Source organism: Pristis pectinata, chromosome 8 (genome assembly GCF_009764475.1).
Source record: "Pristis pectinata isolate sPriPec2 chromosome 8, sPriPec2.1.pri, whole genome shotgun sequence".
NCBI lineage: Eukaryota > Metazoa > Chordata > Chondrichthyes > Rhinopristiformes > Pristidae > Pristis > Pristis pectinata.
In genome coordinates this window covers 78,975,430-79,000,963 of record NC_067412.1, presented here as the reverse complement: position 1 = coordinate 79,000,963, position 25,534 = coordinate 78,975,430, and the positions used below count along the sequence as shown (strand labels likewise).

The 25,534-nt window shown below is 41.6% G+C and overlaps 1 protein-coding gene across 3 annotated transcripts in view; it reads right to left on the bottom strand.

The window, feature by feature from the left end:
• The window catches only part of arhgef9a (Cdc42 guanine nucleotide exchange factor (GEF) 9a), a 137,587-nt gene that overhangs the window by 16,132 nt on the left and 95,921 nt on the right, over positions 1-25,534 (bottom strand). The gene's annotated exons all lie outside the window — the stretch shown is intronic.

Genomic DNA, 25,534 nt, shown 5'->3' with positions numbered 1-25,534 from the left:
CATTATTGTAATGTGGGAAAGATGAGTCTGCATTTGCACATAGCAAGCTCCTACAAACAACTACCAAATATGAATCAAAAAATCTTTTTTTGTTTTGCAATGATGATTGAGGGGTAAATATTGGTTGGGCTCCAGGAATAATTCTCCTACTCTTCTTCATGGATATTTTACATCCATGTATTCATCTCATCCAAAAGACAGCACCTATAACTATGCAGCACTCTCTAAATGTCAGATTAGATGTTAATGCTTAAATCTCTGGATTGAAATTTGAACCTAGGCCCATCTGATTCAGTGATGACGATGCTCCCAACTGAACCACAACTAACATTTCAACCACCTTATATCAGGGACAGAATTGCATCAAGATGTCATGTTCCTTTCTTGCACCAAACAAATCATATGCTGTCTAGAGGAGAGGACGTCAATTTACTGATGAATTCTATGCACCTTGCTGGTGTTTAGGTTTAAACTTTCTAACTTCTTTGTTAGCGTCTCACAAATATTCAAAATCACACATTGTTATCTGCACGTTTGGCAGTACTTAAGTGGGCCCCAGAAAAAAAGAGTAATGTTCTAATCCACAGAAGCAGATAATCCTAAATAAGCACATTATTACAATGGAACACAATTTAACATCTATATCGAGTTTTTTTTAAAGAATTAATATACAAAAAGATTTCCATATAATTTTGTCGCTAATAAATAAGATTAAATGTAGGCTTCTGGTCTTGGGAAATAGAACATTATTATTTCCAATATAAGGAGGTGAAATTTGCCACAGACAGGTTTCTGGTTGGGAGAGGTACTTGCTGGCAGATTGAACACTTCAATTGCAGGTACAGTTTCTATTACTCTGTCCTCTACTTCAGGCCCAACAAACAGTATGGTTACATTTGAAAAGGCCAAGCAAATCAAGACTGACCATTAGAGTAAAGCAAATGCCTTGCCTCAGTTCAGGCAAAAAAACAGATCCCTGATGTAATCCCTGAATAATATTGCATTAAAGGACCTCTGAAGTCATCTACTGCAAACACTAATAAATGAATTACCTACAATGGCAATGTTATGACTTGGACATACTCCACTACAATATTTAACCGTGCTTTCAATTTTTCAAAGAGGAAATCAGTAGCATTTCTATGAAGCATCTAAGCAATGTCTCAAAGGCACTTATAAAAATAGATTCAGCATTGTTAAGGATAAATGCAGAGCATCAATGAGGAAGTGTTTATTCCTGGAATTCCCTTCCCCACATATGGTGAGAACGCCAGTTATCACAAGAACTGCAGCAGTTTTAAAGGGAAGTCCACTGCCAGCTTTTCAATACAATAAAGCAATAAATGTTTCCTTACCAATGTGGTTCATGTTCCAGGAATACATTCTAAAATGATTTATAGAGTAACATAATAGTTTGCTGTTAAGAATGAATGAGACATGGACTGAGGGCTCACTTTTCAAAAAATATCAGTTGGAGGGGTCAGGAGCTGATTACCCAGTCTCTGATCTACCTTTGTAACTATGGTTTGCACATGATTAGATTGTATATACAATAGTAAATCAATGACTAGCTTTTGTTGGATATAAAGGATGGTTTAAATATTCTATTTCCAATGAAAAACAGAGCCTTTGGGTTGTACAATTTCACAATCTTTATGATGTGTTCCTATTCAAGGCAAACATTCCAAACCGGAGAGCAGTTTTCCTATTCAATTGGCTCAGAATGACAGCCAAGCCAAAGTATCAGTAATTATTATTCAATCATATCTTCACAGGTAGTTACTGGTCACTTAGTGTTGATCAGTGGTTACACCGAGTCTGGAGTGGTAATTCTGTGACTATTGTTGAGGGTGTAAGCTTCCCCTGTGCCTAAGAGTAGGACCAATTCTGTTTTTGTGGATTTACTAGATTTACTAAAATAGTACCAGGGTACTTATTTGTCTGACTTGAAGTGGGTCATCTTTCAACAACTTGGCAGCTGCTAAACAACATTTGATATCCAATGGTTAAATTCTCCCTAACCACAGACACTTCATATTGCCATTTACACTATAATCCTCATTCCCTTGAAGATGTTGTTTATCATTTGTATCTCAATAAAATGGTAATCATTTTCTGATCCACTCTTCTCAGGATAATTTGAAATAAAAATATAAGATGAAGAAATTGCAAATAGTGGCCCACTTTAAAAGGAGTGAAGGCTGGTTATAATGTACAATGTTTGCCTCCAACTTCAGAATTGAATGGGATAATTTAAATCTAACATATAAGTTCATTTTCAAGGAGAAGCTAGTGTTATTGTCCTTGGAGAAGAGGTTTTAAAGATCATGAAGGGTTTTGATTGAATAAATAAAAGAAAACCATTTCTACTCTGGAGGATCCAGGTTTGAGTAATTGAGAAAAAAAAAACAGGGTTGAAATGGGAATTTTTTATGCAGCTAGTTACCAATGAAATGTTTTGCTGAAAGAATGGTAGAAGCAGGTTTAATAATACCTTCAAAATCCAAATTGGATAAATATCTGAATATCAGGTCTCTGGGTAAGGAGCAGGATATCTTTGAATAGCAAAGAGCAGGGACAGGCACAAATGGGCTGAATGGCCTCTTTTTGCCTATGATTTTAGTCTCATTGAAAGACAACTTTCCAGAGTAGAACAATGATTACTGTTGGCAATAGTATGTTAAGAAGATTGCCCTACTAAACCTCAATGACTTCAGCAGGAGAGGATAGAAAATGGAATTAGGGGAAAAAAAGCATAATTAGTGTTTCACATCAGTAGGCTTCCCTATGAGACACAGATCTTGTACAGCAAGAAAGAAGATTACAACTTGCCTGCAGCCTGACACCAGTGTATGAAATAAGCAATCAATACTGACTCTCATTTGAAATGTTCTGCATGTATAAGTGGAGTTTCCAGAATTTTATCTGAAGAAAGCATCATTGTATATTGTGAAAAAAAAATCAGACACCAAGTTATTTCTGGTTCTTAACACAACTCGAATAAAACATGAGTCACTTTGCAGCTTTCTTTCTATTCTCTTCCTTGGCAGGCATTTCTTCTCACTCACAGTTATTATGAAATAAGTCTCTTCAGAATGATTCACATAATAGAAATAATAAAACCTTAACGCAAAGAGGAATACCAAAATTTAAATGGCACCATCTCTAATGATATCAATTTAAGATAATCATGTGAGCCAGCTGACCACTTATTGTTATTTAAATTGGCGTGAAATGAAATAAGTCTGTATAGTCCACTAAAGCCTTCCTCCTAGTGGAATACATAAAACTTCCACTATCCTGATCTCTAACTTAATCTCCCAATGATTTACATATATGTAGGCAAAGTATCCAAGAAGGTAAAAGAATTTGGCTAAATTCCTAAAATACATTTTGAGTTCTAATGCAACTGCTGGGATATGAAAATGATGTGACATGGGAAGGAGGCGGAGCAGTTGGGGAGGAGGAAGCAACAAGAAACCTGTAAAATGAGCTAAATAAAATTTGTAGGCGAGCAATGGAATTAATTACAAACAAAAGCAAGGCACTGCACACACATTGGAAGAAATGAGAGATGCTACAACTATTATTAATGATGTAAAACTTAGAATCATAGAGTCATACAGCACAGAAATGTGCCCTTCTGCCCATCATGTCCATGCCAACCATTGAGTCATCATCTATACTAATCCTGCTTTGCAGCCCTTCATCCATAGCCTTCTGCGCTGTGACGAATCCAGTACTCATCCAGGTATTTCTTAAATGTTGTGAGAGTCTGTGCTTCTGCTATCCTCTTGGGCAGTGTGTTCCAGATTCCTGCCACCCTCTGGGTAAAAAACTTCTTCCTCAGATCACCTCTAAACCTCTTACCTTTTATCCTGAACCTTGCCCTCTGATTTTAAATGTTTCCGTTATCATAGAATTGTAGAACAGTACAGCACAATACAGGCCCTTCGGCTCACAATGTTGTGCTGAGCTTTAAACCTGGCCTAAGACTATCTAACCCCTTCCTCCCACATATCCCTCTATTTTAAATTCCTCCATATGCTTATCTAGCAATCTCTTGAATTTGACCAATGTACCTGCCTCCACCACCCCAGGCAGCGCATTCCACACCCCAACCACTCTCTGGGTAAAAAACCTCCTTCTGATATCTCCCTTGAATTTCCCATCCATTACTTTAAAGCCATGCCCTCTTGTATTGAGCATTGGTGCTCTGGGAAAGAGGCGCTGGCTGTCTACTCTATCTATTCCTCTGAATATTTTGTATATCTCTATCATATCTCCTCTTATCCTCCTTCTCTCCAAAGAGTAAAGCCCTAGCTCCCTTAGTCTCTCATCATAATGCATACTCTCTAAACCAGGCAGCATCCTGGTAAATCTCCTCTGCACCCTTTCCAACGCTTCCACATCCTTCCTATAATGAGGCAACCAGAACTGGACACAGTACTCTAAGTGTGGTCTAACCAGAGTTTTGTAGAGCTGCATCATTACCTCGCGGCTCTTAAACTCGATCCCACGACTTATGAATGCTAACATCCCTTAAGCTTTCTTAATTACCCTATCCACCTGTGAGGCAACTTTCAGGGATCTGTGGATATGAACACCCAAATCCCTCTGCTCCTCCACACTCCGCAGAATCCTGCCATTAACTTTGTACTCCGCCTTGGAGTTTGTCCTTCCAAAGTGTACCACCTCACACTTCTCTAGATTGAACTCCATCTGCCACTTCTCAGCCCAGCTCTGCATCCTATCTATGTCCCTCTGCAATCTTCGACAGTCGTCCACACTATTCACAACACCATCAACCTTTGTATCATCTGCAAACTTGCCAACCCACCCTTTTACCCCCTCATCCAAGTCATTAATAAAAATCATGAAAAGTAGAGGTCCCAGAACCGATCCTTGTGGGACACCGCTAGTCACAGCCCTCCAATCTGAATGCAATCCCTCCACCATAATTCTCTGCTGTCTACAGGCAAGCCAATTCTGAATCCACACAGCCAAGCTCCCTGGATCCCATGCCCTCTAACCTTCTGAAGAAGCCTACCATGTGGAACCTTGTCAAATGCCTTACTATAATCCATGTAGACCACATCTACTGCACTACCCTCATCAATCTGCCTGGTCACCTCCTCAAAGAACACTATCAGGCTTGTGAGACATGATCTGCCCTTCACAAAGCCATGTTGGCTGTCCCTGATCAGACCATGATTCTCTAAATGCCCATAGATCTTATCTCTAAGAATCCTTTCCAACAGCTTGCCCACCACAGACGTAAGGCTTATTGGTCTATAATTCCCTGGACTATCCCTACTACCTTTTTTGAATAAAGGGACAACATTTGGCACCCTCCAATCCTCCGGTGTCATTCCCATGGACAATGAGGACTCAAAGATCCTAGCCAACGGTTCATCAATCTCCTCCCTCGCCTCGCGAGCAGCCTGGGGAATATTCCATCAGGCCCCAGGGACTTATCTGTCCTAATATTTTCTAACAGCTCCAACACATCTTCCCTCTTGATATCTACATGCTCCAGAACATTAACCTTATCAACGCTGTCCTCAGCATCATCAAGGCCCCTCTCCTTGCTGAATACTGAAGAGAAGTATTCATTGAGGACCTCACCCACTTCCACAGCTTCCAGGCACATCTTCCCACCTTTGTCTCTAATCAGTCCTACCTTTACTCTCGTCATCCTTCTACTCTTCACGTAAGTGAAAAAAAGCCTTGGGATTTTCCTTAACCCTATTCGCCAAGGCCTTTTCATGTCCCTTCTTGCTCTCCTCAGCCTCTTCTTAAGTTCCTTCCTTGCTACCCTATATTCCTCATGAACCCTATCTGATCCTTGCTGCCTACACCTTATGTATGCTGCCTTCTTCCTCCTAACTAGTTGTTCCACCTTTCTTGTCACCCCTGGTTCCTTCATCCTGCCATTCCTTCTCTGCCTCACCGGGACAAATTTACCCCTAACATCCTGCAAGAGATCCCTGAACACTGACCACATCTCCACGGTACATTTCCCTTCAAAAATATCCCAATTTACACTCACAAGTTCTAGCCTTATAGCCTCATAATTTGCCCTTCCCCAATTAAATATCTTCCTGTCCTGTTTGCTCCTATCCTTGTCCATGACAATGCTAAAGGTTAGGGAGCGGTGGTCACTGTCCCCCAAATACTCACCTACTGAGAGATCTGTCACCTGACCCGGTTCATTACCTAATACTAGATCTAATATGGCATTCCCTCTAGTCGGCCTGTCACCATACTGTGACAGGAATCCATCCTGGACGCACTTAACAAACTCTGCCCCATCTAAACCTTTGGCACTAAGCAGATGCCAATCAACATTTGGGAAGCTGAAGTCTCCCATGATAACAACCCTGTTTTTTCCAAAACAGGGTTGTTATTATGGGAGACCTTTCCAAAATCTGCCTCCTAATCTGCTCCTCAGTATCCTTGCTGCTACTGGCGAGCCTATAGAATACTCCCAGTGGAGTAACTGTTCCTTTCTTGTTCCAAACTTCCACCCATACTGACTCTAGAGAGGATCCTTCTACATTATCCACCCTTTCTGCAGCTGTAATAGTATCCCTGACCAGTAACGGCACCCCTCCCCCTCTTCTCACCACCCCCCCCCCCCCCCCATCCCTTTTAAAACACTGAAATCCAGGAATATTCAGTATCCATTCCTGCCCTGGTGCCAGCCAAGTATCTGCAAGAGCCACAGTATCATAGTTCCATGTATTTATCCAAGGTCTCAGTTCGTCACCCTTATTCCTGATACTTCTGCATTTAAGTAAACGCACTTTAGCCCATCCACTTTTCTAACTTTATACCCTGTTCTCTGCTTCTCCTTCCTCAAAGCCTCTCTATATGTTAGATCTGACTTTACTCCATGCACTTCTTCCACTGACCTACCCCTCCGGTTCCCATCCCCCTCGCAAACTAGTTTAAACCCTCCCGAACCACAATAGCGAACCACAATAGCAAACCTGCCTGAGAAATCGTTTCTCAATATCTGCCTCATCCATGCCTCTCATAATTTTGTATACCTCTGTCAGGTCCTCCTTCATTTTCAACTATGTCAAAGAAAATAAATGCAGCCACTGCCATCTCTCAATGCAATTGAAATATTACATCCCAGGCTACATCCTGGTAAATCTCCTCTGTATCATCCCTAATGCAAGCATGTCCTTCCTCTAGACGGCATCTTGAAATGAACTGGATACTTTCCTGTAGACTTTCTTAACTACCTTATCCACCTGTGCTGCCATCTTTAGGGATCTATGGACTTGGACACAGAGGTGCCTCTGTTCCTCAATATTCCCTAGGACCCTACCATTCATTGTGTATGTCCTAAACTTATTAGATTTACTGTTATTTGTGTAGACAAAGATGGCCAGATCTAGGATTGATGAGAATGGTCTGAAGCAGCAGTGAACAAAGCAAATAGGAAGCTAAAATATATTGCTGGACCAGTATAGCATAACTCAGAAGACATAATCGAACTGTACAATGCCTAAGTCGGATCATAATTTGAGTGGTGCATTCAGTTTTGTTGAACTGACAACACAACAGCTGGAATGTTAGCTCCATTATGTTTCACACAGCATTTGATTATCTGCCTCTGTACTTATTTTTGCTACCCTCAGTTCCATTCTCAGACAAATATTCATCCACTTCTTTTTGAGAGGTGTTAATTGTTCATTGGATCAATTGCCCAGTTGGGAGCCTCAATATCTGATTCCTAATTTGGCAACAGTAAGAAAACGCCTTCTAAAATCAAGACGTGTTTAAGCCTGGCAGTGCTACATTTCTGTTCTCTATTTCTGCACCAACAATGCAAGTTAATTAATCTACTTTCATCTTTTCAGCACTGCATTCTGGCTTTCAACAGGTTTTGAATTTTTCCTAATCCAGAGATTTGACTTGACACACCCTACCTAAACCAACATGCTGTATACATATCTTAATCTCTTAAATCTCTCCAGCTGCGGGACCTAAATGTGGATATATACAGCACTGAGGAAGTTCTGCACTGTCATAACTGCTGTCTTTCAGATGTGGCATTAAACAGATCCCATTGCAGATGGACATTAAAGACAAACCTTTGGTACCATTTAAGAAGGAAAGGGTTTTCCCAAATCCTGGTCATTTATCCTTCAATTCATATCACTAAAGCAGAGGATCTGATTATTATCACATTGGACCATGGGACCTTGCAGTTCACAAACTGACTGTGAGCTTTCCTTCAATATAGCACTAACTACACTTCAAAAGTAAAATTGTGAGATTTTGAAATTGCAATTTTTTCTTTATTCCACTGTTGGATTTCAAGATATTTCTCAGTGCTTCGTTTGCCACTTCATATGGACTCAAATGATATGAGGATTTTTTTTACATTTTCTTTTAATATTCTGCAATGAAATCTTACCTCAAGAAGCAACCTTATTCTGCAAGATATGAAATCATCGGTACAATCTCCTCGCCAATGTACTGAAGGTTTCACAGAAGCAGAAATAAGCTCAACTGAAGCATTTTATAAATGCCAAAAGGGACTAATTGAGAACCTTGATTACAAAGCGATCACTGCTTAAATTAGGACTCTATGTGAAAACCACACTGGTATCACACACCCTCCTCCTCACCTCACACCAATCACTGCCAAAACTTTAATTCATGCTTATATCAAGCCCTGTCTCAATCTCTCTAGTATTCTTTAGGAAGAAATTTGCTAACATCCAGTGTTTTACCATACAAAATCTCCAACTCGCCTCTGACTATTTTACTTAGCATAAGGCAGAAATAGATAGACTGGCAGAATGGGCACACACCTGCCAGGTGAAATTGAAGTGTAAAAAATGCGTGGTGATGCACTTTGACAGAAAGAATCAAAGAGATGATTTTGCATAAATGACACAGTTATAAAGTAACAGAAAGACCTGGCTCTGGATATGCCTGCATCCTTGAAAGTGACAGGGGATGTTGAGGGAGTGATGAGTAAGGAATTTTGGATCCTGAAATTAATAATTAGAGGCAAAGAGTGCAAAAGCAAGGTTACTATGTTCATCCTCTAGAAAAATAGAGTATTGTACACACTTTTGATGACTGTACTTTAGGTAGAATGTGATGGACCTAGAAAGTACGCAGAAAATATTCACCAGAACGGCTCCAGGGATAAGGGATTTCAGCTACAAGGATAGAATGGAGAAGCTGAGGTTATTATTCTGGGAACAAAGAAAGCTGAAGGGAACAACTGATAGAAGTGTACAAAATCATAAGACAATAAGGCCATAAGCCATAGGAGCAGAATTAGGCCATTCGGCCCATCGAGTCTGCTCCGCCATTTGATCATGACTGATTTATTTTGCCCTCTCAACCCCATTCTCCTGCCTTCTCCCCATAATCTTTGACGCCCTTACTAATCAAGAACCTATCAACCTCTGCTTTAAATATACCCAATGACTTGGCCTCCACAGCCATCTGTGGCAATGAATTCCACAGATTCACCGCCCTCTGGCTCAAGAAATTCCTCCTCATCTCTGTTCTAAAAGGATGTCCTTCTATTCTGAGGCAGTGCCCTCTGGTCCTAGACTCTCCCACTACTGGAAATGTCCTCTCCATGTCCACTCTATCCAGGCCTTTCAATTGTTGGTAGGTTTCAATGAGATTCCCCCTCATTCTTCTAAACTCCAGTGAGTACAGGCCCAGAGCCATCAAACGCTCCTTGCACATTAACCCTTTCATTCCCAGGATCATATTCGTAAACCTCCTCTGGACCCTCTCCAATGCCAGCACATCCTTCCTTAGATACGGGGCCCAGAATTGCTCACAATACTCCAAATGTGGTCTGACCAATGCCTTGTAAAGCCTCAGCATTACATCCTTGCTTTCATATTTTAGTCTCTCGAAATCAATGCTATCATTGCATTTGCCTTCCTTACTATTGACTCAACCAGCAAGTTAACCTTTAGGGAATCCTGCACTAGAACTCCCAAGTCCCTTTGCACCTCCAATTTCTAAATTTGTTCCCAGTTTAGAAAATAGTCTATGCTTTTATTCTTTCTACCAAAATACATGACCATACACTTCCCTACGCTGTATTCCATCTGCCACTTCCTTGACCATTCTCCCAACCTGTCCAAATCCTTCTGCAGACTCCCTGCTTTCTCACACTACCTGACCCTCCACCTATCTTTGTATCATCTGCAAACTTGGCCACAGAGCCATCAATTCCATCATCCAGATCACTAACAAATAAAGTGAAAAGTAGCGGACCCAACACCAACCCCTGAGGAACACCACTAGTCACTGGCAGCCAACCAGAAAAGGCCCCTTTTATTCCCACTCTTTGCCTTCTGTTAATTAGCCAATCTTCTATCCATGCTAGTACCTTTCCTGTAACACCATGGGCTCCTATCTTGTTTATCAGCCTCATGTGCAGCACCTTGTCAAAGGCCTTCTGAAAATCCAAATAAACAACATTCACTGGCTCTCCTTTGTCTATCCTGCCTGTTACTTCCTCAAAGGATTCCAATAGGTTTGTCAGGCAAGATTTCCCTTATCATGTGCTTCCAAGTACCCTGAAACCTCATCCTTAATAATGGACTCTAACATCTTACCAACCACTGAAGTCAGGCTAACTGGCCTATAATTTCCCGTCTTTTGCCTCCCTCCCTTCTTAAAGAGTGGAGTGACATTTGCAATTTTCCATTCCTCCAGAACCATTCCTGACTCTAGTGATTCTTGAAAGATCTCTACTAATGCCTCCACAATCTCTTCAGTTACCTCTTTCAGAACCCTGGGGTGTAGTCATGTAGGGTTCTGATCATGAAGGGTTCAGATAGGGTAAATAGAGGGAAATAGATTGTTAAGGATCTAGGCCCTCAGATTTAAAATTTTAGCCAAAAGAAACAAGACGGATATGAGAAAAGCTTTTATTTTCAAACAGAGTGTAGTTATGATCCAAAATTCATGGCCTACAAAGGTGTTGGAAGCAGAATCAGTGTCTTCAAAAGGGGATTGGCAATTGATATAAAGTATTTGTAGGGCTATAGGAAACAAGCAAGGGAATGGAACTGACAGGATTGCTTTACTTGGAGCACACACAAACTCTGAGGGTTGAATGGCCACCTTGTCAGCTGTAGCAACTCTATGACGCAATGATTCCATTTCTAACAAAAGTAATTCAGATCAGCCCCCTTTGCAATCAATGGTATTAATGTAACTGAATCACCAACCATTAAATTCTGGACAGAGGGGAAGTAGCGATTGCCCAGAAGCTTAACTGGACCAACTGGATAAATACTGTGACTACTCAGAGCATGGATATCCTGTGACAAGTGGAGACAAAGTCTTATCTTCACACCAAGAATATTCTCTGTGTGTGTCACTATTATCATGCTAAATGGGATGGAGTCAGAACAGTTCTGGTAGCTCAAAGTTGGATATCATGAGGCACTGTATACTATCAGTAGCAGCAGAAATGTACTTCACCACAATATGTAGCCTTATGGCTTGGTATATCCCTCAGTGTACCCTTATGATCCAGTCAGGACACCAACACTGATTCACTGAAGGGCGAAACATGTCATGTCAGGTGCTGCACCAGGTACACCTAAGATGAAATGCCAATCCAGTGACAGAGCAACAGAGCAAGAACAGCATGCAATAGACAATGCTCAGTGATCCTACAACCAGCAGATCATATCTACCAAACCAGTCGTGAATCATGTTGGATAAATCAAAACTAACAGAAAGAGATGGTTCCAGGAACATCTTCATCTTCAACATGTGAATGTTAAAGACAAAACTAAAGCAATCAAAACCCTGTTTAGTCCAAAATGCCAAGTGGATGATGCATCTCAGCTTCCTTGTGAGATCCCCATGATCATAGAAGCTAGTCGTTAAGCAATTTGAGATGCTCCAGATGACATAGAAAATGACAGAGAGCACTCGGTGCAGCAAAGCCTATGGGACTGGCTGCTGTTTAACTGAAATTTGGGCTCCAGAACTGCATGTTAGTTACAACATTGGCATCTACTCAACAGTGGGTGAAGTAGCTTAGTTACAGTAAGGCCTGTCCTTAAAGTTAAGACTAATCCAACTTAACCAATTTTTAAAAAATCAGTTACCTCTCTAATAATAACCAAAATAACGGAAGGTGTTATCTATAATGTTTATCAAGTAACAGTTTTTTGCCAATATCCTGCTTGTCAATGCCCAGTTTGGGTTTTGCCAAAACCATTTGGCTCTGGGCCATATCCAGCCCTGATCCAAAATCGGACCAAAGATGAGGTGGGAGTAGCTGCCCAGGACATTAAGAAAATATTTCACCAAATGGGACATCAACAAGCCTTGGTAAAAACGATTTCCATAAGCATGAAGGGGACAAACATTCGAATGGTTAGAGCCAAACCCCACAGAAGATGGTCGTATTTTAAGAGGTCAACCATTCCTGTGCCAGGACATCCTGCAGGAGTTCTCCAATGCAGTATCCTAGGCTCAACCATCTTCAGTTACCTCGTCAATAACTTTCCTTCTATCATCAAATCAGAAGTGGGTTCGTATGTTATAATTGCTCAATGTTCAATTCCATTTGTAACTCTTCAGAATATGAAGCAGCCCATGCCTGAATGCAGAAAGACCTAAATAATATTCAGACATGGGTTAACAAGTGACAAGGGACATTCATGCCTTTTCCAATAATAGAGAATATCACCACATACCTTTGATATTCAATGGCATTATCATTGCAAAGATCCCACCATCAATAATCCATGACTCCCTATTGACCAGAAATTTGACTGGACCAGCCAGGTAAATGCTGAAGAAGATCAGAGGCAAGTTAAATTCACCATCTGATACCCCAAAGCCTTTCAACCTTCTGCGATGCACAAATCAGGAGCCTGATGGAATACTTATTATTTGATGAATGCACATCCAACGACATTCAATAAGCTCAACATCATCCAGGAAAAAACATTCCACTTGACTGACACTCTATCTACTACCCTAAGTGTTTATTCCCTCCACCAGCATTGCACTGTGTTCTTAATGTGTGTCATCTTCAAAATACACTACTTGCCAAGCCTACACCAATACAATAGCATTTAGGGAAGGACTTGCCTGTGATGTCCTTATTTCAAAAAGTGAATTTTAAAAAAAGTGACTTATCACCTGACTCCAAAACTCTTTCCATCACTTAAAAAGCAAAAGTGCAATTGAAAAATCTCCAGTTACTTGGATAAGTGCAGCTTCAATCATGCTTAAAAAAAACTGTACATCATCCATGACAAAGCAGTTCACTAGGCTGTCACTTAATTCCCCACATTAATCATTTACACCACGCATCATTGGAATACCATTGCTGCAGTGTGTACCATTCTGCGAAGGCACTTTAACAATTTGCCAAGATTTGTTTTCCACATATTTGAATCACAGCATAATGCTAATAGCCCAACTTTAATCGCCACTGAGCTACGGGTAAAGCCCATGCTTACCCTTCCCTTGTTGAGAGCTTGTCACAAAAGGCCAATTTCAAACTCAGTGAAAAGACTCTCGACAATAGCAGAGTCTTTTGATCATAAATTCCATCAAACTAGAGGAGAGAGGGAATGTGAAACATATCTGACCAAAAATAAATTTAACAAGTGGCTAAGCCACCTCCTAGTTGAGCCGACTATCAATATTTTCAATCACTATAAATGTTTCTAAATATTTTTGACATTCAGAAATATTAAAAAACTTGCCTAAACAAAAAAATCATCAAGCCATTAAGACATTTAAATGCAATTAAATAAATTCAGGCAATTAAAAATATCTTAATTTCTTGCAACTGTTTTCCTTTAAAATTAATGAAAAAGAAATCCCTACACCAAGTTCTTTAAATGGATTCTCTGGGCTAAAGTGCTGGGAAGTTGTCACAATTTTGCTCATGAAGAGTCCAGCATGGAAACACAGTTGGGAAATCTCATTTCTCTGCAAAATCTGCACTTTTATTTTGCATCTCCATCACTTCAATCTCTCAATTGCTGGCTATGTTAACACAAGATAAGAAGCTGAAAAGCTTGCTTCAAATTGTATTCTTGTGTCTAAGGACATTTGTTTATCTATTAAGCATAGTTGCATCAAGCAGAAAACAGGAAAAAAATATGGTAAATACTGAAGATACTAAATCTGATAGTCATAAATGAAGTGTCTCTTGATGCATGATTAATGTGTACTGATAATTGTAGTGCAGGCAGCACATCAGCTTCCTGCTACTTGGTCATTTTAATTTCTTGGCAGTACTAATCGTGCTGTTGATTGGCTGAATGAAATAGCAGAGACCTAATAATATGGGTTGCTAGCACCAATAAAGTTACTCTTCACAATATAAAGCTAACCTGAACCTCTTAAAGCGAAATTGCTCTGTGAGTTGAGTAGTTATTGGCAGTAGTGCAGGAAATTAATTTAAACAGATGCAATAGATAAGACAGAGGGCTCCAGGGTTAGAGGATACAATATAGGTGCAAAGTAGAAGAGATAACTTTTCAGACACCATCTGAATAGAGAGCCATGGTGGTCTATGGTAGGAGTTAAGCCCACAGTACTGCGACAACAAGAAATACAATAACCTTACATAAGGAGTCAAGGTCAGTGAATACAAGTAGTGAGGTTACACCTGATTTCTGTTGAAGAACTCAGATATGGACTTTGATCAGGCAGGTAAGAGAATAAGGCACCATGAAATGCAAGTTGTATTGGAAAATCTATGTTCAGTGTCGAGGTGTGTGGAAGGGTCTGGCACCAATTGGCACAGCGCTTTACTCAGAACCTGCACCATCCTTTCCAGTGTGGAAGTAGTGGCCACCCAGTGAATGAATCCCGTTGGGATAAACCAAACAACTGTTATGTAAGATCAGCTTGCTACCAAGCAAGCTCAGACTACTGTCATTATAACTGTGTACAACAGTGTTCATAAGGACTTAGAGGATATCACAGCCTTTCAGCAATCTATTGGGATGACAGTGTTTGTTCTTCCACCCTGGCCAGTACCCTTAGTGCTCTCTGCTGCAAGCCAGCTTGGATTGCTGAGGACATTGATGGAACTGGATACAGAAGAAAGCAGTCTGAAATCATGCCCTCCATGCCAAGAGAATGAAGTGGCCTGCCAAGGCCATCTGCAGCCTTTCCTCCTGAGAGCAGCAGTATTCCACCAATAATACCTCAACAAATGGGCTAGCACTGCTTGGAGCACTACCTCAACAAAGGTGCAAGGAGAGACATGAATTAGACAAATGTACAAAGATAACTAGATGAGTTTTGTTTAAAATAAAGCCTGTAGTAATTTATAAATCTATTTCAGTATGTTTATTTTGCAATAAAGCTTATTTTTGCATTTTTAATATTTTGCTGATCAGTGACCAATGTTGATGAGTGTGGAACTGGGGATGTGATAACTGGTATAACATTCTGATGATTTCTCACCAAAATCCTGTGCAGAAAGTGTCCATCTGGGTTACGGCTTCTTCTTGTCCTTCTTTTCTTCATGTGCCTGCTCCTTGGCTGCTCATTCTGAGCTCAGGCCAAGGTCTGCCCATAGTGTTGGTGCAGCATTCAGAACATCACTGCAAATCTTCACACCTGTCCTTTGGTCTACCCCTAAGTTCAGGGGTCACAATTCCTGCCTGAATCTTCAGGAGAGAAGCACTCTAGTCTTGGTTATCCAAAACATCTCTACAGACAAATCCCACATTCAGCAATGATACATAAAGACTAACTGTTGGTCCAGGACAGGGAATTTGGAAACTTTTCAACAATTAGGGCCATCCCTGATTATGGTTTCATTTCTATTGTTAGCTGACCAGAGAGGAAACTTCAATGAAAGGCTGAAACCCTGTGTACTCGTGACCCAAGATAGATCTCTGCCCAACTGAGAAGGCCTCTGTCAAAATTACAGCAAATGTACGTGGGAACAGCTGCAGATTTTCAGGGCATTCATCTGGCTATCACATTAAAACCCATTTGGAGATTTGGGGCCATACAGATGGGATGTGAAATTAATGTGTGTGCCATTGGATTTTTTGTGCTGTAGGTGCTGATTCACTTTCAATTTTGTTCACAAATCATGAGCCCATATTTTTTGTGTAACTCAGGAAATTGTACAATGCGGAATTGGGTACATTGTATGTTCACGCTGGAAGTTGGCAGACTGGTAACTTCAGTCCACAGGGAACACCTAACAGTCTAGTCAAGTTGAACTGCAAAGATCTGGTTAACACAGTGCTATTCATGCCTAGGATGCCAGGCATTTGGCAGCAGGAAGAACACCCCCACCTGTGCTATTTAAAGGGATTCACAGTGACTTGACAAAAAGGATGTGGAGTTGAGATGCAATGTCTTTTAGGCTCAAGCAGGCATATGGGCTGCTCCTACTTCCTAAGTTCTTATGACCTGAAAGTTTTTGGTGGTTGTATGGGGAATCATTTGGTTTGAAAGGACTACACATATTCATTGGAGCAAAGAGTTAAATTCTATTATCTCAACAAACATTGTCCAGCTGCTTTAACATTTATTCATTTCCAGGAATCATTTCAGAGGCCCTTAAGAGCAAAGCACAAGTACACCGATCAGGTAAGGGCAGCAGATTTTCTTCCCTGAAGGATACTAATGAACCAGATGGGATTTTCTAACAATCTGGTAGCTTCATGATCACAGTTACTGAAATAGCTTTATTTAATTAACTGAATGTAAATTCCCTAGTTGCTATGAAGGGATCTGAACTCATGACAGCAAGTCATTAGTCTGGACCTCTGGATTTGTACAGGCATGATTTAACCAAATGCTTATAAACTGCATTTATCCCTTTTGTCATCTCCTGTGCTTGGCACAAATCTTCAATCTATTCAATTGAGCATGGAATGTGGATGTCACTGGAAATGCCAACATATATTGTCCATCCCTAGTTGACCCAAAACTGAGGAAGGTCAATCACTGCAGCCAGATGCAGGTCAGACTGGGTGAAGGCCACAGATTTTCTTTTCTGAAGGATATAACTGAACCAGATGGGTTTTTATGACAATCCTATAATCCTATGTTTGTTACGACTAACTTTTTTTTGTAATTTCAAATTCTTATTTAATTACTTGAAGTTAAATCCCTCAGCTTCCATAGATCAAGGATTCAGAACTCCAGCTGCTATTCAAGTAATTTAACCATTATGCTACTGACTATATTGATGGTCATTTCACCAGCTCCCTAGCATGATAGGGAAGAGGAAAGGAGCACAAATCAAAGGGCAGACAGGTTGTCATCAGAAGAATCTATCTACCCAAACTCTTCATCTGACTGAGGAACAAAGTCTTCAGCTGCCTTAATTTTCAATAGTTACAGAAAGATGTCATATGTTGTATCTACAACTGCAGCCACAGATCTGTGCCTGGAATACTCCTCCTGTGGTTGTAAAGGTGACATTGATCTTAAATTCTTTTGACTCAGTCTTATTCTAGATTGCAAGGTTTTCCAGTATTCCATTCAGCACTGGATCAGAAGGGTGACAGTGGCTTGCTCCTCAAGAAAAAGGCGATTGATTTCTTTCTTTAATACAAATATCTATATTAAGCACATGGATAGGATTCAACAAACACCATGGGCACCAGCAGGTATGGGGTGAAACTGCTTTAACACACATTGCCTTTTGGGTTTTATCTGACAACTGAACTGAAACCCACAGTAACCAAAATATCCTTATCAATCACCCAGGAAGATTAGACGATGGTTTCATCTTGCACTGGTTAGCTGTGCCTGCTATCTTCCAGTCATCATTCCTGACCAATGGTCAGTTGCTTGGGGACAAGAGGCATCCTCTGTTCATGCAGCTTCTGAGTTCAGTGTTCTATGTACAAGAGCAAGATTCTTATACAATGACAGACATACAACTACCCATAATATAATTGAATGCAATTCTGCCATCTAAGCTACTCTGGAAGCACTCTGTAGTAGAGTCTAGAGAGGGCTTGCTGTGTCCTTCATACCCGTGCCAACACACAATCATCCATTCCTAGAGTTGTGCAGAAGGACAGGGAAGGAGGGGGAGAAGAGGCAACAACTGTCCTGGATATGGGAACAAACTCACCACCTTCTGGTCCCAATTAAAAATTGGAGCCAAATCAGCAGCAGTGAGGCAATGAATTAAGCTGTGTTGTAAAAGCAACTGTACAACATCTAAATTTGGGCTGATAAGTAGTAATTAGCATTTGCATCACATAAGTCTGAGGCTATGATCATCTCCAACAACAGGAAGGATAATTATCTCCTCTTCACCATCAACAAAGTTACCATTATCAAATTCCATTAACGTCCTGCAGATTGCCATTAACCAAAGATCTATCTGGACACAATTATTGTGGTTAAAAAAGTGCAGGGACCCAGTTGCTGACTCCCCAAGTGCCCCAAGCACGCATTGCATATCTGCAACAACCTTCACCTAGATTCAGCCCCATCAAAGTCCACATCTGAGTCCACTTCAAGAGAATTTTGTGTGCTTCCTTCATTTTCCAATAGAGGGACTCATGCCTAGTGACACATGCATCTACTGCATCAAAGCTACTCTCCACAGTGTACAAATGTCAGTAAGTGAGCTGGTGATTGTGAGAGTAATGCGGGGTGCTTTTCTTTGCTGTCTGCTTCCTCATTGGGGCCCCTTTGGCCAGTAGAGATTGTTGTGCATCTGAAAAAAGAAATACATTCAAGTAGGGAGTTGCAGGAGTTGGATGGAACAAGAAATAAAACCCTGATTACACCATCTGCAGCTTGTAACTCAGGATGAGGGGAAGTGAGATGTGAGGAGGAGGATTAAATTAAAGCATACACCAGTAACTGCTAGCACTTTCTCTGCTCAGGCCAGAGAGTCAGTGGCTTTTCCGCCAATTGCCTGTTCTGATGGTGCTGGCTTTACCCTGTTTTAACGGCATGAGAGAAGATTTCACATTATGTGTGTGTTGCAGTGGTTTGGGTGATGTGGTGCCCCAGTTAAACAGGTGTCAGCAGGTGGAAGCTGTGTGAGGCTGGGTGAGGCAGGTATCTAGTACAAGTCTAGATTGGGAGGAGGGATGGAAGTGCATGATGGAACAAGTCTGTGAGGCCTGCAGTGCAGTAGATGTTTCCACAGACCTTGACAACCCTTGAAGGTCATTATATTTCTTGTGGCACTGCATCCGTACTCTTCAGGTTTATTTGTGTCATTGACCCCAAGGTGAACTTCCCCCCAGCCACCACCACACCCTCCCCCCCCCCCACTACCATTTAACACTACAAATGGGGTGCTTTCTCAGTACCTATAGATAAAAGAACATTTTCATTGTCTCCATTTCATTCACTGAGGTGTCTAGTGCCCCACTAGAAAATAAGGGTTCCCTCTTAATCTATGCTTCGTCACATCCTAGATGCGACCTTCCCATGCTGTGATGACCTCAGCAGCACCTCCCCTCTCAGAGGCATTAATCACCATCAGCTCACTTCTACTGGTGCTAGCACTCTCAATATTGGATTACTTGCAATCAATTCCATTCTTCCAAACTAATGTGATAAACTGCATGGTTGGTACTGTCTGAATACAGAAACTGCGGTAATGGTTTGGAAGAATGGAATTGAGTGCATGTCCTACAACAGGTCGGATGGAGGGGGGCTGAGGGCACACCCTAATCCCAGTGCATGCTTTCCAGCACTGTGTAATTTAGCCCTCGTGTTGTTCCTGAATAGCAAGTTGTTCCTCAGCACAAACGCAGTGGGCATCTGAACGCTGAAATGTCAGATCATGCATCTTCATGCAAGAGTTCAGACTTATTTATTTATAGGAAATTCTCTGTTCCTGCTTTATATGAAGATTAAAGCAAACAAGATAACCCTGAAGATATCTGTTTGCCTGGTTCAGATATTTTTCCAATTTACATTAAAAGCAAATGAATATAGTTATATAAGGTAGTAAAATCTCTCAAGGCATTTCAAAGGAACATTACCAAACAAAATTTGACATATTTGTCAAAGATGGGTTAGAAGTGTCTTAAAGGAGAAAAGAGAGGCCAAAAGGTGGAGTGATTCGGGGAAGGAATAAGCTTTGGGCCGCAGCAGCTGAAGGTAGAACTGCCAGGAATGGAGTGACAAAAATCAGGGATCAGGAAGATGCTGAAATTGAACGAGACAAGATAGCACAGAGAGTATTGGGACTACAGAAGATTACACAAATGGGAAGGACGGAACCATGGAGAGATGTGAAAACAATTTTAAAGAGGCATCATTTAGCCAGGAGCTAACATCTCTCCACAAATACAGGGATGATGAGTGAATGGACTTGGCATACATTAGGACACGGGGCATGATTTCCTAGTTTCCAGCAATTTTTTGTCAGGGGCCCCTGTGGCTGGATGTGGCATTACTACAAGAGATAACAGTTGTATTTACGTCACTGTTGCTGGGCAGTCACTGGATATGTCCGATGACCTGCATGGGAAAAAGCTTCTGGGCTGCAATCAAATTTGAGTTTTTGCAAAGGCTCTCTCATTCTCAAAACACAACATGTTGAAAGGATGGGTACTTGAGCTCAAAGACATCACATTAACACTGCAGGAAATATCATGTCGGGAGCTCAGCTGCTGAGCTGCATGGGGTTGCCATGGTTGCGGTTTCAGTAAACTGCAGCATGATTGCACAGATGTGATTAGTGATTTCCTCTTGGGTCAATATCAGAGTGTGCGGTTGGGTTTTGTACTGATTCAACTACCTGCAGGGGACCATTCTCAGATAGTAATCACCTGAGCTTTGTAGCTGTGGCAGGTAGATAAACCTTGACTGTCAATGCCACAAGGTATTGGTATTGGTTTATTATTGTCACTTGTACAAAGGTACAGTGAAAAACTTGTGTTGTATACCGTTTGTACAGATCAATTCATTACACAGTGCATTGAGGTAGTACAGGGTAAAAACAATAACAGAATACAGAGTAAAGTGTCTCAGCTACAGTGAAGTGCAGCGCAGGCAGACAATAAGGTGCAAGGTCATAACAAGGTAGATTGTAAGGTCAAGAGTCCATCTCATCGTATAAGGGAACTGTTCAATAGTCTTATCACAGTGGGATAGAAGCTATCCTTGAGCCTAGTGGTACGTGCCCTCAGGCTCCTGTATCTTCTGCCTGATGGGAGAGGGGAGAAGAAAGAATGACCCGGGTGGGTGGGGTCTTTGATTGTGCTAGCTGCTTCACCATGACAGCGAGGGATAAAGACGGAGTCCAAGGGGGGGAGGCTGGTTTCCATGATGCGCTGGGCTGTGTCCACAACTCTCTGCAGTTTCTTGCAGTCCCGGGGCAGAGCAGTTGCCATACCAAGCCGTGAGGCATTCAGATAGGAGCCTTTCTATGGTGCATCAATAAAAGTAGGTGAGTGTCACAGGGGACATGCCAAATTTTTTTAGCCTCTTGAGGAAGTAGAGGCGCTGGTGAGCTTTATTGGCTGTGGCGACCAGGACAGGCTATTGGTGATGTTCACTCCTAGGAACTTGAAGCTCTCAACCCTCTCAACCTCACCACCATTGATATAGACAGGTGCATGTACACTACCCCCTTTCCTGAAATCAATGACCAGCTCTTTTGCTTTGCTGACATTGAGGGAAAGGTTGTTGGCATGATGTCATGTCAGTAAGCTCTCTATCTCCTTCCTGTCCTCTGATTGATCATTACTTACGATACGGCCTACTACGGAGGGATCAGCTGCAAACTTGTAGATGGAGTTAGAGCAGAATCTGGCCATGCAGTCATGAGTATATAGGGAGTAGAGTAGAGGGCTGAGGACGCGCCTTGTGGGGCACCAGTGTTGAGAATAATCGTGCTGGAGGTGTTGCCTCCTATCCTCACTAGTTGTGGTCTGTTGGTCAGAAAGTCAAGGATCCAGTTGCAGAGGGAGGTGTTGAGTCCCAGGTCTCAGAGTTTGGTGTTGAGTTTGCTTGGAATTGTAGTATTGAAGGCAGAGCTGTGGTCAATAAACAATAGACTAATGTAGGTGTCTTTACTATCCAGATGCTCTGGAGATAAGAGTAGGATGCACCGGGTCTAATGCACCCGATGCTGACTTGCAAAGATGACCATTTACTTCCACAGGCCGGAAGTAATTGTGTGATGCTTCAAGAATGTGGAATGAATATCACCCAGCACTTCAGTATGGGCTTGTGCTAGCTCTTGCAGATCACTTATGGAGACAGAAGCTATGTTTGAATGTTAACTCAGTAATGTATATGTATGTGCAAACTGCTTACATGGCAATATAATGTCATGGTGTGGTGCTTGATTACACGGCTGTGTCAGAGGGAATAATGAATCAGTGGGTGAATACACTGAGAGAGAAAAAAGCTGTGAAGGATGGATGGTGTTAGCTCTGACTTTGGGAGACTAAATCATTCTCCATTTCCATAGTGCTTTTATTTTCCACAATTTCCAGCAATATTTCATAATAGTGATTCAAATGTTTAAAACTGCAGGGCCTTTCTCCCACTTAGGTTTGCTTCTTCCTGTTCTTCTTTCTTGTCCAGCAAGGAAGTAAGCAATGTTGAGTTGCTGGGTGTTTGAAGAGCAAACATAGTGAGATGCAAACAGCCACCTGACATCCCAACATGTAGATAAGTCAATGTGCAAGCAGCATCCACCCAGCCATGTTTTGAGAAGTGCTTGAAGGATACTTAATATATTTTTTAATGAAACCATAGCTTTGATTTTTTAATTTCAGCTGTTTGATTAGCTTGCTGTGATGCTGGTAGGTACATTAGGCTATGAAAAATTTAGTATTTCGTGTGCACTGCACTCAATTGGTTGAGAGGGATTGTGTTAAGAGATATACAGTATGTATTTGCTCAACTTGTGCAGGGAATTGCTAGCTAGCTTGGCCCTTGCTAATTATTTCTTGAGAAGTAACTTTCTCAACTGCCCTCAGGTTTTTTTTTGGTGGCAAACAGAAATACTCTCTTTTCACCACTTTTAAAGCTACAGATTTACAGTTCCATCCCTGAAGCAGATGTTCAGGTCTGCTGATGCTCCGTTTATCAGCCAAAATTTTCAAGCTCAGATGAATATTTATTGGTTAAAAATCTCACCCCATTAAATGCCTGCTGTGGGGTGCCATAATTTCCTCCCACTCCTCTTTCTATCATTGTGTTAAGCTCCCAGCAAGGGCTCTGATCCAGGCCAAGAGTTGCTGTGAATATGTAATTGGAATTGACCTCATGTCTGTGTACAATATGTACAACGCCCACTATTTAGATTTACAGGGAGCTGATATCAACTTCAAAAAAATAGGTTTGTTATCACATACTGTACGCATTAAGTAGAAGTTTTATCCAAATTATATCTAATTTTATCCTCCAATAGAAAAAATACAATTTTTCAGGGTAATCTACTATGCACGAATAATTAAATCAAAACTGACAAATTTGAGGTGAAAATTCTAATACACTTCTTTCTGTTCCTGTATATCAGGTATACCAAGAACACATGAATATATCAGGAAATCACACAAACTGTCTCATGAACTTGCGTCCATTTAAGGACAAACATATTCAAAACACCAGTGCAAAGTAAATTCTGAATTGTTGCAAGCAGATACCAAATGAAAAGCAAGTCAGATGAAAATTCTGGTAGTGATAATATTTGCATTAATATAATACCATTTTATCTTAGAGAACATAGCAATTGTCCCATGGTAGAATTGTCCCTCAAACAACTGGTACTGGTTGTGGTAGAAATATTAAGCCTGAACCTCTTAAAGGTTCCTGATTTCCTTAGCATAAATGCATTGCATTCTTCTCTCTCTCTCTCTCTCTCTCTCTCTCTCTCTCTCTCTCTCTCTCTCTCTCTTTCTCTCTCTCCTCCCCCCCCCCACCCCCACCCCCACCCCCACCCTTAAGACCAGGGATAATTTGCTTCCACCCCAGATCTGTGGCTGTGAGGCCATTGTGGGACACACAGACTCTGCTAGGGATGGGGCAGGAGATACTTGAGTTTGGCAGTTGGTGTATTGGTATTGGCATTGGTTTATTATTGTCACTTGTACCAAGGTACAGTGAAAAGCTTGTCTTACAAACTGATCGTACAAGTCAATTAATTACACAGTGCAGTTACATTGAGTTAGTGCAAAGTGCGTTGATGTAGTACGGGTAAAAACAGTAACAGTACAGAGTAAAGTGTCACAGCTACAGAGAAAGTGCAGTGCAATAAGGTGCAAGGTCACAACAAGTGACGTGAGGTCATAGCCCATCTCATTGTATAAGGGAACCGTTCAATAGTCTTATCACAGTGGGGTAGAAGCTGTCCTTAAGTCTGGTGGTACGTGCCCTCAGGCACCTGTATCTTCTACCTGATGGAAGAGGAGAGAAGATAGAATGTCCTGGGTGGGTGGGTGGGGTCTTCGATTATGCTGGCTGCTACACCAAGACAACGAGAAGTAAAGACAGAGCCCAAGGAGGGGAGGCTGGTGTCCGTGATGCGCTGGGCTGTGTCCACAACTCTCTGCAGCTTCTTGCGGTCCTGGGCAGAGCAGTTGCCGTACCAAGCCATGATACATCCAGATAGGATGCTTTCTATGGTGCATCAGTAAAAGTTGGTGAGAGTCAAAGGGGACACACTAAATTTCTTTAGACTCCTGAGGAAGTAGAGGCACTGGTGAGCTTTCTTGGCCGTGGCATCTACGTGATTTGACCAGGACAGGCTGTTGGTGATGTTCACTCCCAGGAACTTGAAGCTCTCAACCCTCTCGACCTCAGCACCATTGATGTAGACGGGTGCATGTACATCGCCCCCTTTCCTGAAGTCAATGACCAGCTCTTTTGTTTTGTTGACATTGAGGGAAAGGTTGTTGTCATGACACCATTCCACTGAGCTCTCTATCTCCTTCCTGTACTCCGACTCATCGCTGTTTGAGATATGGCCTACAACGGTGGTATCATCTGCAAACTTGTAGATGGAGTTAGAGCAGAATCTGGCCACACAGTCGTGAGTGTATAGAGAGTAGAGTAGAGGGCTGAGGACGCAGCCTTGTGGGGCACCAGTGTTGAGAATAATCGTGCCGGAGGTATTGCTGCCTATCCTCACTGATCACGTTCTGTTTGTTAGAAAGTCAAGGATCCAGTTACAGAGGGAGGTGTTGAGTCCTAGGTCTTGGAGTTTGGTGACAAGCTTGCTTGGAATTATTGTATTGAAGGCAGAGCTGTAGTCAATAAACAATAGTCTAACATATGTGCCTTCGCTGTCCAGATGCTCCAGAGCTGAGTGTAGGGCCAGGGAGATGGCATCCGCTGTAGACCTGTTTCGGCGATAGGCGAATTGCAATGCGTCCGAGTTGTCTGGTAGGCTGGAGTTGATGTGTGCCATGACCAACCTCTCAAAGCACTTCATGATGGCGGATGTCAGAGCCACTGGTCGGTAGTCATTGAGGCATGTTACCTTGCTTTTCTTTGGTACCAGGATGATAGTGCTCTTCTTAAAACAGGAGGGACCCTGAGATTGAAGCAGGGA